Source organism: Chionomys nivalis, chromosome 3, assembly GCF_950005125.1.
Source record: "Chionomys nivalis chromosome 3, mChiNiv1.1, whole genome shotgun sequence".
NCBI classification, from domain to species: Eukaryota; Metazoa; Chordata; class Mammalia; order Rodentia; family Cricetidae; genus Chionomys; species Chionomys nivalis.
Genome location: NC_080088.1, coordinates 108,489,297 through 108,505,162, shown reverse-complemented (window position 1 = coordinate 108,505,162; position 15,866 = coordinate 108,489,297). Strand labels below are relative to the sequence as shown.

Here is a 15,866-nt window from a genome sequence, read left to right as displayed (position 1 = left end):
TGATGAGCTCTCTCTTGGGGGGTGGGGTGGGGGTGGGGCTCCAGAGACCAAGTCCAGGTTTTCTCACAGTCTTTTGTGGCTCAGAATCCAGGCTGGGGGTTTGTGGGCTCCACCACCTAGGTGGCAGAAGGTGGAAGGATCACTGACTAGACAGTCCCTCTCTAGTTTCTGCCTCCACTTTCTTGCCCTACTGAGGGTACGTCTGTCTGTCTGTCTGCCAGTTTCCCACACTGGACCAAGGAGCAGCACTGGACTAGTGGCTGCTGAACTCACCATCGGCTCAGATGCCATCCAGTGTCACTTATCACTGTAAATCGTCCTGATTTGTCTTCTCTAGCTTTGGATCCGTTGAGGCCCAGGAGACACCCAGGCCTTGGGGATGAGTCAGCATGGGTCACGAGTGGGGTCATGTGAGAGGTGGAGGCTGGTGGCAGGGTGAGCTTTTCCTGTGGACTTGCCTGGCACATGCTGTGACTTCTCATGTGACCTCAGCCAACCCCGGAGCCTTATTGTGCTGTCTTTGAAGGTCTCCCAGGAGGAGGAATGACTCAGGCTGAGTGGTTTGATGTTAGCTCTGACACCTCCCATTCTAAATTCGTCAGTTACCCCCGCCTCCCCCAAGACAGTGGTCCTGGATGGAGCTTGGGCTGTGACATCACATGACCAGGGCTTCCATGTATGTCTGAAAGTGCCTGCTGGGTACCCTGGGTCCTGAGTTGTTGATATTGGCAGAAGGACTTCTGGTTGTAAAGCCACAGGTCATTCCCCCAAAGCAGTTGCTGAAAAGGGATTTGCCATCTCATAGAGCAAATACAGAGGTGGCTGTTCACACAGCGGCACACCGTGTGGCCTCTGGGGCGTCTTCCAGCTGTTTTTCTCATGGTCACAAGATGGTTGCAGCGCTTCCAGGCATCACAGATTCACCCAGCAGTCTCTAAATACTGGAAAGGAGTGGGGTGTCTCCTGAACCAAGTCAGTTTGGTTTAAAAGGTCTGAGTAACAGAGGCTTCCCTGCCTAGGAGCAGGCTGGGCTTGGGTGCTGGACTTCTCGTATTCTCCAGCTGTGTAGAGGTGGGCTTCACAGCCAGGGCGTGAGGGGAGGGGCCGGCTAGTCAGTGGACACAGTGGCCAAACTCTTTAGAGGGAGGCTCTGCCCAGGGTTGTATCTTGATTTTGTTTAGCACAGGGGGCTGGTGTGCTTATATCCACAGTGGGAGGGCTCATCTTCCTGTGGTCTGCATCAGAAGTGGGGGCTCTGGTACCCGAGTTTCTCCAACAGTCTGTTTTTCCTCCCTGGCTGTGCTTTCCTCTTGGGAGCAGTGTCGTGGCCAAGAACTCCCAGTGTCCCTCTGACCACACAGTCACTTTAGGGAACAGTTGTTTTTCCTGGTTAAGCCTAGCTATGAGTCCCAGGATGGTTGTCCTGGGCTCTTCCTGGAATAACTTGTCTCGTACATCTACCCAGATCAGCTCAAACCGGGGTTTGGATCAGTGCCCCCAAGGGCGGTTCCTGGTTCCCACCTGGGACTTATACTGAGCTTATAGCGATGGTCTCCATGGCATATACTGAGGAAGTAAATGCTTGCTTGGCAGTGGCTACATTTTGTTTGTGTGTGTGGTATTGTGCATGCATGCGCACACGGAGGCCAGAGGAGGGTGCTGGCTGTCAGTCACTGCCTCTTACTGAACCTGGCTGGTGGCCAGCGAGCCACCATGACCCTCCTGTCTCCATACTCCCACGGTGCTTGGGTTCCGGGCCCAGCTTTTTATATGGAGGCTGGGGATCGAAGTCCAGTCTTTAGGCTTTTGCAGCAAACCCCCTGTTGCCCTCTGAGGCATCTCCCCCAGCCCAGGGCTGTGTTTCACGTGGAAAGAAGTGTGCTGCTCCTCAGAATGGTTGTCACTTTTCGGTTTTGTGATTTTTATTTATCCCCAGAAGAAATTTAAAAAATGCTACATAGGAAAGAGGAGTCCGTTTTGCGACCGAGAAGGGCTCCCATCCCAGTGACTTTTTATGCTCAATGTTTGAGCCTCCGCCCTGCACCCCAACCCCTGAACTCCAGGCTGAAGAACAGCAGGGACCCTCTACTCTAGCGTGGCAGTTTATACCTATGAATATCCTTCTAAAACCATTACATAATCGAATATCCCTCTGAAACCATTCCATAATCTAAATAAATAATTGCTTCTTTTTATGTGTTGGTCTCATTGTGGTACCAAATGAGGTGTGAAATATGGGCTTATGCACCGAGTCTGCCGGTGAACAAAGTGAATATATGAATATATCCCTGGCAGAACACCACGCAGAACACTGTAATCTCCGAATTGTGACAACCTCAAGTGGAATTGAGGTTTTTAATAGGATATAATGTACAAACTGCCTGAAGTCCTGTGATAAGAATTAAAACTGTGTTGTGTGGGAAAGACCCAGCACGCTCTCTGGAGGGGGCAGAAAAGGTCTTCATTTGAAATATTTTAATGAAGGCTCCTGGGGAGGAGACACAAGCTGCAGAGGCACAGCCCACATGATAAACACCAGAGTTGCCAGCGGAGGAGAGATTGGGAAAGTAAGCAAATTTGGAAGTGTTCAGAACAGATAACAGGGATCCTGAGGAAAAGAAAGGGAAATGAGGGACTGTGAGTGTGGAGACCGTGAGCTCCCGGGTCAGCAGGCTCTCAAGCCTCAGAAAATAGCAGCCGTGTGTGTGTGTGTGTGTGTGTGTGTGTGTGTGTGGTGTTTGAGTATGCACATGTGGTTGTAAGTAGAGGTCAAAGTCTATGTTAAATGCCTTTCTCAATTGATATTTACCTTGCTTTAAATTTTTTTTGAGATTTATTTTTTATTTTATGTATATGAGTGTTTTACATGCATGTCTGTACGCAGTGGGCCTGCCCTGCCGTTAGAAGGGTATCAGAGCCCTTGGGACTGAAGTTACAGAGGGTTGTAATATAATGATGTGGGTTCTGGGAATTGAACCTGGGTCCTCTGGAGTAGCAGCCAGTGTTCTTAACCACTGAGCCATCTCTGCAGGCCCCACTCTGCAGTTTTTTGAGGTAGAGTGTTTTCAAGACGGGGTTTCTCTGTGTAGACCTGGCTGTCCTGGAACTTGTTTTGTAGACCAGGATAGCTTTGAACTCAGAGATCCACCTGCCTCTGCTTCTTGAATGCTTGGATTAAAGATGTATGCCACTCTGCTTTTTCAAGACAGGGCCTCTCACTGAGAGGAGTGCACAAAGTGGGCTGGGCCTGGCTGGTCAGCCAGCAAGCCCCAGGTGCCCCATCCCCATCTCTGCCTCCTGAGAACAGGATTGAGTGAGTTGCCATGCCTGACTTTTTCTTTTGGGTTCTGTGTATCAAACTCCAGTCCTTATGATTGCATGGCAAATGCTTTACTGACTGAGCCACCTCCCCAGCCCTGATGTTTTTTCTGTGGCCAGAAAACGCATTCAGGGCCCATTATGATGTAAGCCTTGCCACCCAGCGGAGCAAAGCCCAAGGCCCACAGGAGAGAGGATGGTGTGAACAAAACACTACAGTAGGTTTCTTGCAACCTTACCCAAAGGCTAGAGAAATGTCAAGGCCAGAGACTCACCTATTTGAGAGTCCGGAACCAGGGTTGGGGATGGATCTCCATGGTAGAATACTTATCAGTAAGCAAGTATCCTGAGTTCGATTCCAGCACACGCCCTCCTCAGAGGCACACATTCACATGCATGTACATGCACACACACATGTACGCATGCATGTACACAATTGAGCAAACAAATGTCCAAGAATGCTGGCTTAGGAGCCCTGCAACCTCCACAGAGGTCCTTTTGTCTTCTGGTGACTGGGCCGAGTTGCAGGGTTGGAGTTGAGTGAGCGTTGACCAGGGTCTGTTGCACCAGGGACTGCTGATCAGATATTCCTCCTGGCTCCTGTGGTCATGATGTGAGGGCCCGAGTTGAAACAGGACTGTGGGATGGAGGATACGGGAGAGGGATTGGGCACCTGGAGATAATGTGTTATTGGCCTGAGATGGGGTTAGCCGAGCAGGGGTCTGGGGAAGAACTTTCCAGGCAGTGAAAAGTAGGTGTGAAGGGCTGGGGTGGTAGCCTGTGTAGGCTGGACACATTCCCAGGACTACAACCAGTTCCCAAAGTCCCCTCTGCCTCTTGTGTCCTGTGGGTCCACCAGCAGGTCTGGAAGCCCTGGCCACCTGCTGAGAGCAGGTTCGGAGTCTGAGGACAGGCTGTCACAGGGACAGTGAGTCTCAGTTCTCTGAAGCTTTCTATTGTTTACAGAAATGGACTTCTGTGGAAGGCACCATGCTCTTTTGCACAGGAGACAATAAACACCAACAGGAGAACAAGGCAGGGAGCAGTCCAGGACCTGGAAGATTCCTTTAGATAGATTGGTGGAGGAAGGCTTCTCTGGGGAACAGAACTAGAGGAGGTGTGGGGTGGGTCATGGAGAGATGAAAGGAAGGCTTGGCCCTGGCCCCTAGGTAGTCAACTGTGACATGCTCAAGGGACACCACTGTGCAAAGGGGCAAGGGTGGGGACACTTAGCCAGCAAGGTGCCAAGAGTGGCATTCTCCCAGTGCTTTGTGCCTTTTGAAAAGACCTCAGATTTTACTGAGGTTAGGCTGGGCACCACTGCAGGGGTTTGTGGCCCAGGGTGGTATGACCTATCCCTCATTATGAGAAGAACCACTGGCTGCCATAAGGAACAGGGCCCAGGGGACCAAGCAGGGGACCTGCTGCCATCTCTGAAACTTAATCAAAAAGGAGCACACCTCCCCTCTCATTGCTTTGGTAATAAGAGTCCCCTTCACGCTGATGGTGACACGGGGTAAAAAGCCGTCACCAAGTCATATGTAAATGAAATATATGACTGTTTTGGTCATTTCTATTGCTGTGAAGAGACACGAGGCAACTGTTATTCTGTCGTATTCATTCGTGGCTCTGGTGCCCAACTTAGCTCAGCTTCATCTCCACATCCGTGAGAGTTGTTTTTCCTCTATGTCTCAGTTTTGTTTTCCTGTGGCCATGATCCAACACCCTGACAAAAGCTACTTAAGGGAGAAAGGGTCGGTGCTGGCTCACAGTTCAAGGGTAACGTGACTTCCCGGTACTTCATGATGGGGAAGTCAAATGCAGGAGCATGAGGCAGATGGTCATGTTGTATCCACAATCAGGAAGAAGAGAGAGAGCAACGCTGGTGCTCAACTCACTTTCTCACAGTCTAGGATCCAAGGCGGGGCGGAGGCATCTGATGGAGGGCCTTTGTCATGTCTTAAGTGAATGCTGGAGATGACATGTCTAGGGATACTGTAGGATCTCCCAGGAAGGTCTACCAGGACATTTCAGGATGAGTCCCCATAACCTGCGTTGTGTTGAGCAAATGGGTGTAGGTTCCTGAAAAGGCTAGAAGAGGGTGTCAGAGCCCCTGGAACTGGGGTTACAGGTCACTGAGAAACATACGATGTGGGAGTCAGACTTGGAACCTCTGAAAGAGCAACAAGTTCTCTTGACTGCTGAGCCATCTTCCCAGCTCCTTCTAAACACTATAAACATGTTTTACAGAGGGAGATGAAACACAGCCTGCAGACATGGGGGCATGAGGTGCCTTTTTACAGAGTATCACAAAGTTGAATGCATAAGGCGACTGGTACCCAAATCAAGATGAGATTACTGGCTCTTCTCTAGAAGGCCTCCTGCCGAGCAAGCGGTCTCTTCTCAGATCTAGGGGAGTCACTTTTCCAGGATACACAGGAATGGACCCCATAGTCGGACTCTTATGGCCCAGCTCCCTCACACTCTTTCTTGTACTTGGCTTCCCCGCCATGATGGCCGTACCCCTGACTCAGGCCTGTTCTCATGGCTCTTTCTTCTGCTCAGCTTTGGGCTCTAAGTCCATGCTGCTGTGTGTCTCTTCTCAATGTCCAGGTTAGTCTCTGCATCTCTCTGGGTACCAGGTCGCTTTTGGCCCTCCAAGCTGGGTCCATCTCTAGAGCACAGCTACGCTTGGCTCTATAATTTTGATAGATGTGGATTTTGAGAGTCACCAAGCTCCATCTGGTAGTTGGCAGAATTTAAACAAAAGCATCTAAGAAAGAGAGACTCAACAAATACCTTAATGTAGTTTGGTTTACCCACAGTTTTGTTTACCCTTCCCTCGGGAATGGCTGCTCCAGGGGATCATGGGATGGGAGGGCAGATGACCCTACTTCTTTGTTCCAACTCTGTTCTTTGGGCTGTTCAGGATGGGGGTGTCCAGAGAGCTGTGGGTCTGAAGTTCTGTCATACTGTGACCTCAGTACCAGGAGGATGCTTACTTCAGATACGAGGGTGGGCATTGGTGGTTCCCACTGTGGTTATGAATGCTCTTGTCATAAACGACTCACGTGTGTTCTGTCTGAACACTTGTACTCCACTCTAGAGGTGGAGCTGGTTTGCTCAGCTTGACACATTAGACGGCGTCTCATGGTGCCTGCCCCAATTTACATTCCCATCAGCCACGGAAGAGGGATCCACGTCCTCCTCATCTCTGGGCAGGTAAGGAAATAGTGGCCCCTATGTGAGAAAGAATGAGATGGTGACCAAAGCAGTAGCATAGAAGTAGCTGGAAAATGATAGAGAAAGAGCTATGGCTTAGCTTACTTAGTATTAGTTGAGACCCCTGCCTAGAATCCCCCAGTGAGAGGCTGGGGGTGCAGCTCAGTGGTAGAGCTCCTGCCTAAAATCCCCCAGTGAGGGGCTGGGGTGTGGCTCAGTGGTAGAGCTCCTGCCTAAAATCCCCCAGTGAGGGGCTGGCGTGTGGCTCAGTGGTAGAGCCCCTGCCTAGAATCCCCCCAGTAAGGGGCTGGGGGTGCAGCTCAATGGTAGAGCCCCTGCCTAGAATCCCCCCCAGTGAGGGGCTGGGGGTGTAGCTCAATGGTAGAGCACCTGCCTAGCATGTGAAAGGCCCTGTTTTTTATTCCTAGGACTCATGGGGACCCCTCCTCCACACACACACACACACACAGAGAGAGAGAGAGAGATAGAGAGAGAGAGAGAGAGAGAGAGAGAGAGAGAGAGAGAGAGAGAGAGAAGAGGAGCTGCTATAGAATGAAGAACAAGGTGAGACAGAAGTCTTTGTATTTTGTTTAAAGGAATCACAGAAGTATGCAGAATAAGCAAACACACAGGGACAGGAAGCTGTTTCATGGTTGTACCTGCCCAGGCTGGTATGAGGGATGAGATGATGGGCAGGACTGTTAATGGGAACAGAGTTTCCTTTTGGGATGGTGAGAAAGTTCTAGAAATAGAGGGGACAGGCACATCCCCAAAGTTGCATGTCCTGGAAGGTATTTAAAGCCAGCGACACACATGCATTGTCATAGCTAAGATGGCAAACGTATTACCAGGATAGAAAATGACAACAGGGCTGGAGAGATAGCTCAGTGGTTAAGAGCATTGATTGATCTTCCAGAGGACCTGGGTTCAATCTCCAGCACCCACTTAGTGGCTCACAGCTGTCTGTAACTCCAACTCTTGGATGGAGATCCAGTGTCCTCTTTTGGCATCTGTGGGCACTGTGCTTTCCAGAAGACCATTCCTGTCGCCTTCTTTTGAGCGTGCATTCTTCTGGTTGGGTTTAAGGCTCCATCGCTGGTGTTTTGTGGGAGAAAAGCTTTTAAATTCTCCTGTTGTTGGGAGGCGGAATTAAAATTTCTCTTTTCTCGAAGAGTGATTCAGGTAGGAAATGATGGATGTGAAACTCTGCGGGTAAACACCGGCAGATGCCGGCGTAGATCAGACGTAGTGATAGATCGGCTGTCGCTGGCATCTTGCTACAAAAGGGGAAAAGTGGTATTTAATCACTTTCAGAAAATAAAGCAGGGATGATGGATTTGACAGCTTTTGGTGTGGAGTGACTCATTAGAGCCACTGTTGTTTTCCCTTAATGAAGGAGCCAGGGCCCCATGTCTCACTTTTGATTGAAGACCTGCGAAGAAAAGACATGATTGTGACTTTTTTCTTTTCTTTTTTGAGACAGGGTCTTGTATGTAACCCACAGTGGCGTAGGACCCTGTATCCCAGACTGGCCTTGAACTCATGGCTATCCTCAGCCTCGTGACTGCTGGGATTACAGGTGTGAGCCTCCCTGGCTGCGGGAGAGCATGTTGTCACGTGTGTTCCCACTGTTGGTCCTATTTGGAGGGATACATGTGACTAAATGGTGACGATGGGTTTGGTGGCCAATGCCTGTGTCTGAGTCACCAGTCCATAGTCCATCCCTTACTTGGCTTGTCTCTGAATTTTATTTTCTTTCCCCTTAGAAAGTTCAGACTTGGGCCGGAGAGATTCCTTAGTGGTAAAGTGTTTGTCGTAGGGACAGGAGGATCTGTGTTTGGATCCCCAGAACCCATCTAACCTTGGACACAGAACCCCTGTCCAAAATCTCATGGCTTCCATGGTAATGAGCCCATAGTACCCTGCCATTCACAGTAGCCAACAAGAGAGGTCCTGCCGCAAGCAACGTGGGAGACAGGATTAACATCCAAGCTTGCTCTTTGACCTCCATCCACGTGAGGGCCATGGCACATCCGTGCCCACCTGAACTCACGCACAATGTTTTAAAAATGGACTTGGCCGCAAGCATAATCTCAGGAGTTTCTGGAAAATCTTGAAGCTGACAGTGTTGGGTCAGGCGAGGCTTGAATTTGCTGAGGTAGCCCACTCTGAGTATGTGTTTCAAATGAAGCCCAGGCTCCGGTTTGCCACTGTCCCCTCTGCTCCCTACTGTCCTCACCCTCCAAAACAAATAAAAAACAAACAAGCAAACAAACCCAAACAAACAAAAGAACCCAAACCTGATGTTAGCTCCCCTTTTGGTCTAGGAGCACTGTGTTTTCTAGTTACACCACCAGGACAGGTTATTTACCTTTTGCATCAGTTTCTTCAGCTTCAAGGCAGGGGATATTTTGTGAGATTCAATAAATGACTCCCCACCCCATAAAAAGCATTTGCAACATTGTCTGTCGTAAAACAAATGTCCTGTGAGCCTCTCTGAAATTAACATTATTAGTATCCAGGTCTGTATCCAAAGGGGGTGGGAAGGTGGGCAGGGAGAGTGATGGTTTCCAGAGAGATGGGAAAGCGCTTCTCTTTGCAACAATGAAGCCTGTCCTCATGATTGATAAGCAAATAAAAGGTTTCCATTTAGAAAGAAACAATGGAGAACTGCCTTAGAAGCTAAGCACCGGCCCCTTTGTGAGCAGCTGGAAAGAGGTAGGAGAAAGGCTGGTCCCTCAGGCACCAGGTTGGGACCACTGAAGCTTCTCAGGGTGATGTGGAAGGAACTGGCACTGTCTAGGTCAAATGGGGCTTAAATGGGAATTCAGTATCTGGTATCTGATGGTGGAAGTCAAATCAGGCAGGTGGGGCATGGTGGTGCCAGCACTTGGGAAGCAGAGGCAAGTGGATCTCTGTGAGTTCAAGGCCAGTCTGGTCTACATAGCAGGTTCCAGGGAATTTCATTCCTTGGAAGATTCGTACCCCCAAGGATTTAATCCAAATGTAGGAGTTTTAAAAAACAATTTTCTCCCAAAGTGTGTTTTCTCCCCCTAACCTCCATCATGCCATTAGGCAAATGGAATTAGACTCTTCAGTAGGACTCCAGATCTAGTCTGTGTTTCTCCACCACAGTAAATAAAGCTCCTTCTTCATGGGGAAGCCTGGCTGGGACTTACTGAAGAGGAGACAGGAAGCTCAGAAGGTGTCAGGAGTGAAAACTGTCACATGACTGTCTGCTGTCCCCTGCCTCTGGAAGATGGAGGGAGGTGGCCTTGGAAATTGAGTCAGTGGAGAGATTGGGTTTTGAGCCAGCCAGTGCCCACAATACCAAGGGTCTAAAGATTACCCACGCTGGCCAGTGGTGGTGCACGCCTTTAATCCCAGCACTCGGGAGGCAGAGGTGGGTGGATCTCTGTGAGTTCGAGACCAGCCTGGTTTACAAGAGCTAGTTCCAGGACAGGCTCCAAAGATACAGAGAAACCCTGTCTAGAAAAACCAAAAAAAAAAAAAAAATTACCTACAAACTGATGAAGTTTTATAACTTTCCTGGAATTTACTAGAGAATTACATAGTCTAAAATTCTAGTCTTTGTAGTCAGAAATAGGCTTACCCTATACCCTGTCATTTATTTAACCATGTGATCCCAGGCCTTTGACTTTGCCTCTGTGCCTCAGTTCCTCGTCTGTCACAGGGAAGGGACAGAATGAGGTAGGAAATTCAACCTAAGCCCATGGAGGTGTTTTCTCTGAGCCACATCTTAATCAGAGTCTCTTCTGTGAATGGAGTTGAGCTTCATGTGTAGAAATGCTTGCTTTTGTGTGACTCTCATATATATATAAGTTTAGATAGGGTTTTGTATGCCCCAGGTTGGCTTTGAAGTCTCTATGCAGCTGAGGGCTGTTAGTATCCAGGCACACTTTGGCCTTGCCCCGTGGGCACAGGCATCCCTCTGCTATGGCACTGTACAAAGGTCCCTTTAAGAGAAGCTCCGCCCACTTCCAATCTCTCTCTTCCTGCCAAGGCAACTCTCTCTTGGTCTCTTCTCTCCTCTCCTCTTCTCTCTCTCTCTCTGTCTGTCTCTGTATCTCTCCCTTCCCCTCTTCTTAAATAAACTCACAGTCAAGCTCTCTTTGCATGGCACATTCTATTTCCCGCCGGCGTTCCTCACCTGCCATGGGACCCACCAAGGTCTCTCTCACATCATATCTTACACTAGTGCCTTGATGGTCCTGAATTTACCTCTCAGATCTCTCAAACTCTATTTAAGGCTCTCAACATCCTTTGGCATTTTCATATCCCACACCATCCTCAGTCCTCAGGGAGGGTAGAATGAACTAACTGCTCCTAACTAACTGAATAAAAAAAAATTCTTGTTAAAATGTCACAGGAATGTCACTTTAACTGGGTAAAGCTTTTGCCTCTGGCCCCCCCAGACATGACCGGTACCCACCAAGTCAGCTTGAAGCAGTTTTGAGAGACCTGACAACCCCATTGTCACCCATACTACCCTTAGCCTCCCTTCAATTTTTTATAAAAAATAAAACGGTGAAATCACAGTACCATTGATAATTCCAGACATGAGAATGGATCACAAGATACACAACAAAACCCACTTTAAGAGTTTTATTAACAGAAGGAGAGGGAGGGGAAAGAGGGGTACACAGGACTCTCTGGCATGTACACAGGGGCTTACCTAGCTGCATTATGCATAGATTACAAGACCACGTCACACGAAGATTATGTAGGGTTTAAAGCCCCAGGGTGGTCAGGCAGTTAGCCTGAACACTATGGCACATGCGTGGCTGTAGGACCTGGAAGTGCTAACGCCTGGGCTGGCCGAGCATTTTGCCTGAATGCTGACAGCTGGTGGGAGTTTAGAATACCAACAAGGGTAACTCTGAACTTCTGATTCTACGGCTTCTACTTCCCAAGTACAGGGATTGTAAGTGTGTGCTACCACACCCAATTTATGGGGTGCTGAGGCAGGAACCCCAAGGCCTTCTGAAAGCCAGGCAAGCACTTTGTCAATTTAATCATATCTTCCGCTTGAATATTGAGTCATGTCAAACGTTGAATAGGCCAAACGAAGCAGATCTAGGTGCCAGAGTGAACCCCTCATTTTTAGTCAACAACTCTTAGTTGTGAGAAAATTGGTCCAATATTGGATGTGGTTTTTCCTTTTTCCTTTCTCCTCCTGTCTCTTACTTCGTGTAATTAAAAGGAACAGCCAGCTGAGCCCCATCCTGCCCCTGAGGATAAGAGGAACGTAAGGAGCTCGGTTAGCCTCACTCGAGACAGGGAGTGAGTTGAGCAACACATGTTCAGTAAACAAGGTCCCCCAGGCCTTGAGATGCTGAACAGCAGGCAGGAGGATCACAGCCGGTGAGAGCATAAACGGCCCTTTTAATTCCATGTACTAGGAGACCCAGGCGTGTGGTCCACAGGGGTCCCTCCTAGTTCACGGAGAGACACCATCTCTAACATCCTGAGGAGAAGGCTGGGATGGCAACACCCAGGTCTGTAAGTGAAATATTTCTGGGGCTTCCTCTGGCTGTCAATGCTATTTGGCATAGGAGAGGGGTAATTATTCTTCTGGGAACCTCAGTGGGGCTGAGGTGGGCTAGAAAGATAAAGAATTAGAGGAACATGGGAAGAGAGAGGAGCCACCCACCCTGGAGTTTGGTGGAAGCCTGTCATTGACTGGGTGCTGAAACTTTTTAGTCCAGCTAATAAAATGTGCTGTGAGAGGAGACAGGATAATATTTGCCTGCAGGGGACAATATTCCTTTTTCACGGAGTTGTTTGAAATGGAAGTGTTAGCATGGTGAGGAGCTTATGGCTTAAGGCCCATGCGTCTGACCTGTGAGTGACCATTCTTCCCTTCCTGGCTGTGAGCCTATACCCTTCCGAGAATCCCACCAGCAATCTGACTAACTTTGCTCAGACATAAACAGAATGCTCTGATTCCCTCCTGCAGGGGTCCTGGAGGTCCCAGCAGCCCACGAGCATGGCCAGGGCACCTCAGGAAGCAGCCTAGGATCTCATTTCCAAAGTGAAATGAACTAAAACAAAATAAGCATCCTTTAGGAACCCCTTTGAACAATAGAACTTGAACTTTGTTTTTTTTAAATTAAATGACCTATTCTTTAAATTTCATTTTACATTCCGATCAAAGTTCTCCCATATCTTCTTCTGTCCCCACCTCGCCTCCTCCTCCCTGCCCACCCCCATCCCCTCTTCCCAATAGGTAAGGGCTCCCATGGGGAGTCAATGAAATCTGGTACATTAAGTTGGGGCCAGACCAAACCCCTCACACCTGCATCAAGGCTGACCATGGTATTCCATCATAGAAAATGGGCTCCAACAAGCTAGCTCATGGATCAGGGATAGATCCTGGTCTTACTACCTGTGGCCCCTAACATAACCCAAGCTTCACAACTGTCTTCTGCATACGGAGTGCCTAGTTCGGCCCCATGGAGGCTCTACAGCTGTTCGCCCAGAGTTCATGAGCTTCCATGAGCTTGGTTCAGCTGTCTCTAGATTTCTCCATCATGATCTTGATCTACCTTGTTCATGTATTCCTTCCTCCCTTTCTTTGACTGCATTCCTGGAGTTCAGTCTGGTGCTTGGTTATGGATCTCCGCATCTGTTTCCATCAATTATTGGAAGAAGGCTCTAGCTTCTCTGGAGCTGTGGATTGTAGTCTGGTTATCCTTTGCTTTATATCTAACATACACTTATGAGTAAGTACATACCATGTTTGTCTTTGTGAGTCTGGGTTACTTCACTCAGGATGTTTTCTATCTAGCTGCATCCGTTTGCCTACGAATTTCATGATGTCATTGTTTCTTACAGCTGAGCGGTACTCTAATTGTATAAATGTACCACATTTTCTTTATCCATTCTTCAGTTGAGGGGCATCTAGGTTGTTTCCAGGTTCTGGCTATTATGAATAATGCTGCTATGAATATTGTTGAATAAGTCCTTATGGTATGATTGAGTATCCTTTGGGTATATGCCCAAGAATGATATCGCTGGGTCTTGAGGTAGATTGATTCCTAATTTTCTGAAAAACCACCATACTGATTTTCAGAATGTCTGTACAAATTCTCACTTCCACCAGCAGTGGAGGAGTGTTCCCCTGACTCCACATCCTCTTCAACATAAGCTGTCCTTAGTATTTTTGATCTTAGCCATTCTGACGGGTATAAGATGGTATCTTAGAGTTGTTTTGATTTGCATTTCCCTGATGATTAAGGATGTTGAGCAGTTCCTTAAATGTCTTTTGGCCATCTGAGTCTCTTCTGTTGAGAATTCTTTTTTTTTTTTTTTTTTTTTTTGGTTTTTCGAGACAAGGTTTCTCTGTGGTTTTGGAGCCTGTCCTGGAACTAGCTCTTGTAGACCAGGCTGGTCTCGAACTCACAGAGATCCGCCTGCCTCTGCCTCCCGAGTGCTGGGATTAAAGGTGTGCACCACCACCGCCCGGCTTTTCTGTTGAGAATTCTATGTTTAGCTTTCCACCCCAGTTTTAATTGGATTATTTGGTATTTTGTCGTCTAGTTTCTTGAGTTCTTTATATATTTTGGAGATCAGCCCTCTGTCAGATGTGGGGTTGAAGATCTTTTCCCATTCTGTAGGCTGTAGTTTTGTCTTATTTGCTGTGTCCTTTGCCTTACAGAAGCTTTTCAGTTTCAGGAGGTCCCATTATTGTTTGTTGCTCTCAGTGTCTGTGCTATTGGAGTTCTATTTAGAAATGGTCTCCTGTACTAATGCATTCAAGTCTATTTCCCACTTTCTCTTCTGCCAGGTTCATTGTAACTGGCTTTATGTTGAAGGTCCTTGATCCACTTGAACTTGAGTTTTGTGCAAGGGGATAGATATGGATCTATATGCAATGTTATACATGTTGACACCCAGTTATGCCAGCACCATTTGTTAAAGATGTTTTCCTTTTTCCATTGTACCTTTTTGGCTTCTTTGTCAAAAATCAGGTGTTTATATGTGCATAGATTAATGTCAGGGTCTTCAATTCTATTGCATTGATCCACGTCTGTTTTTATGCAACACAAAGCTGTTTTTATTACTGTAGTTCTATAGTAGACCTTGAGGTCAGGGATGGTGATGCCTCCAGAAGTTCCTTTATTGTATAGGATTTTTAAAGCTATTCTGTTTATTTTTTCCATATGAATTTGAGTACCATTCTTCAAGGTCTGTGAAGAATTGTGTTGGGATTTTGATGGGGATTGCATTGAATCTGTAGACTGCTTTTGGTAAGATTGCCATTTTTTTTATATGTTGATCCTACCTATTCAAGAACATGGGAGATCTTTCCATTTTCTGATGTCTTCTCCAATTTCTTTCTGTAGAGACTTAAAGTTCTTATCATACAGGTCTTTCATTTGTTTGGTTAGAGTTACCCCAAGCTTTTTTATATTCGTGGCTTTTGTAAAGAATGACGTTTCTCTGATTTTCTTCTCAGCATATTTATCATTTGTGTATAGGAAGGCTACTGTTTTTTTTGAGTTAATCTTGCATCCTGCCACATTACTGAATATGTTTATCAGCTGTAGAAGTTCCAGGGTAGAGTTTTTGGTATCATTTATGTATACTATCATATTGTCTGTGAAAAGTGATAGTTGGTCTGCTTCCTTTCTGATTTATGTCCCCTTCATCTCCTTTTGTTGTCTTATTCTTCTTGCTAAAACTTTGAGTTCAATATTGAATAAATATAGAAAGAATGGACAGCCTTGTCTTGTTCCTGATTTTAGTGGAATTGCTTTGAGTTTCTCTCCATTTAGTTTGATGTTGACTGTTGGCTTGTTGTATTTATTATGTTTATTATTTATTATTGTATTTATTATGTTTAGATATGTTCCTTGTATCCCTGATCTCTCTGAGACCTTTATCACGAGATGGTGTTGGATTTTGCTTAAGGCTTTTCCAGCATCTAATAAGTTTATCATGAGTTTTTTTTTTCAGTTTGTTTATATGGTGGATTACATTTGACAGATTTGTATGTTGAATCAACCCTGCATCTCTGGGATAAAGCTTACTTGGTCATGGTGGATTTTTTTTTTTTATTTTGATGTGTTCTTGGATTCAGTTTGCCAGTACTTTATTGAGATTTTTGCATCAATGTTCATGAGGGAGATTGGTCTGCAGTTCTCTCTCTTTGGGTATCAGGGTAACTATAGTCCCGTAAAAGGAGTTTGGCAATGTCCCTTCTGTTTCTATTGTGTGGAACAATTTGAGGAGTATTGGTATTAGTTCTTCTTTGGATTTCTGGTAGAATTCTATGCTGAAGTCATCTGGTCCTGGGCTTT

At 47.0% G+C, this 15,866-nt stretch overlaps 1 protein-coding gene across 1 annotated transcript in view; it reads left to right on the top strand.

Annotated features, from left to right (window-relative positions):
* Positions 1–15,866, top strand: part of Tmem132b (transmembrane protein 132B) — a 293,665-nt gene that overhangs the window by 123,344 nt on the left and 154,455 nt on the right. The gene's annotated exons all lie outside the window — the stretch shown is intronic.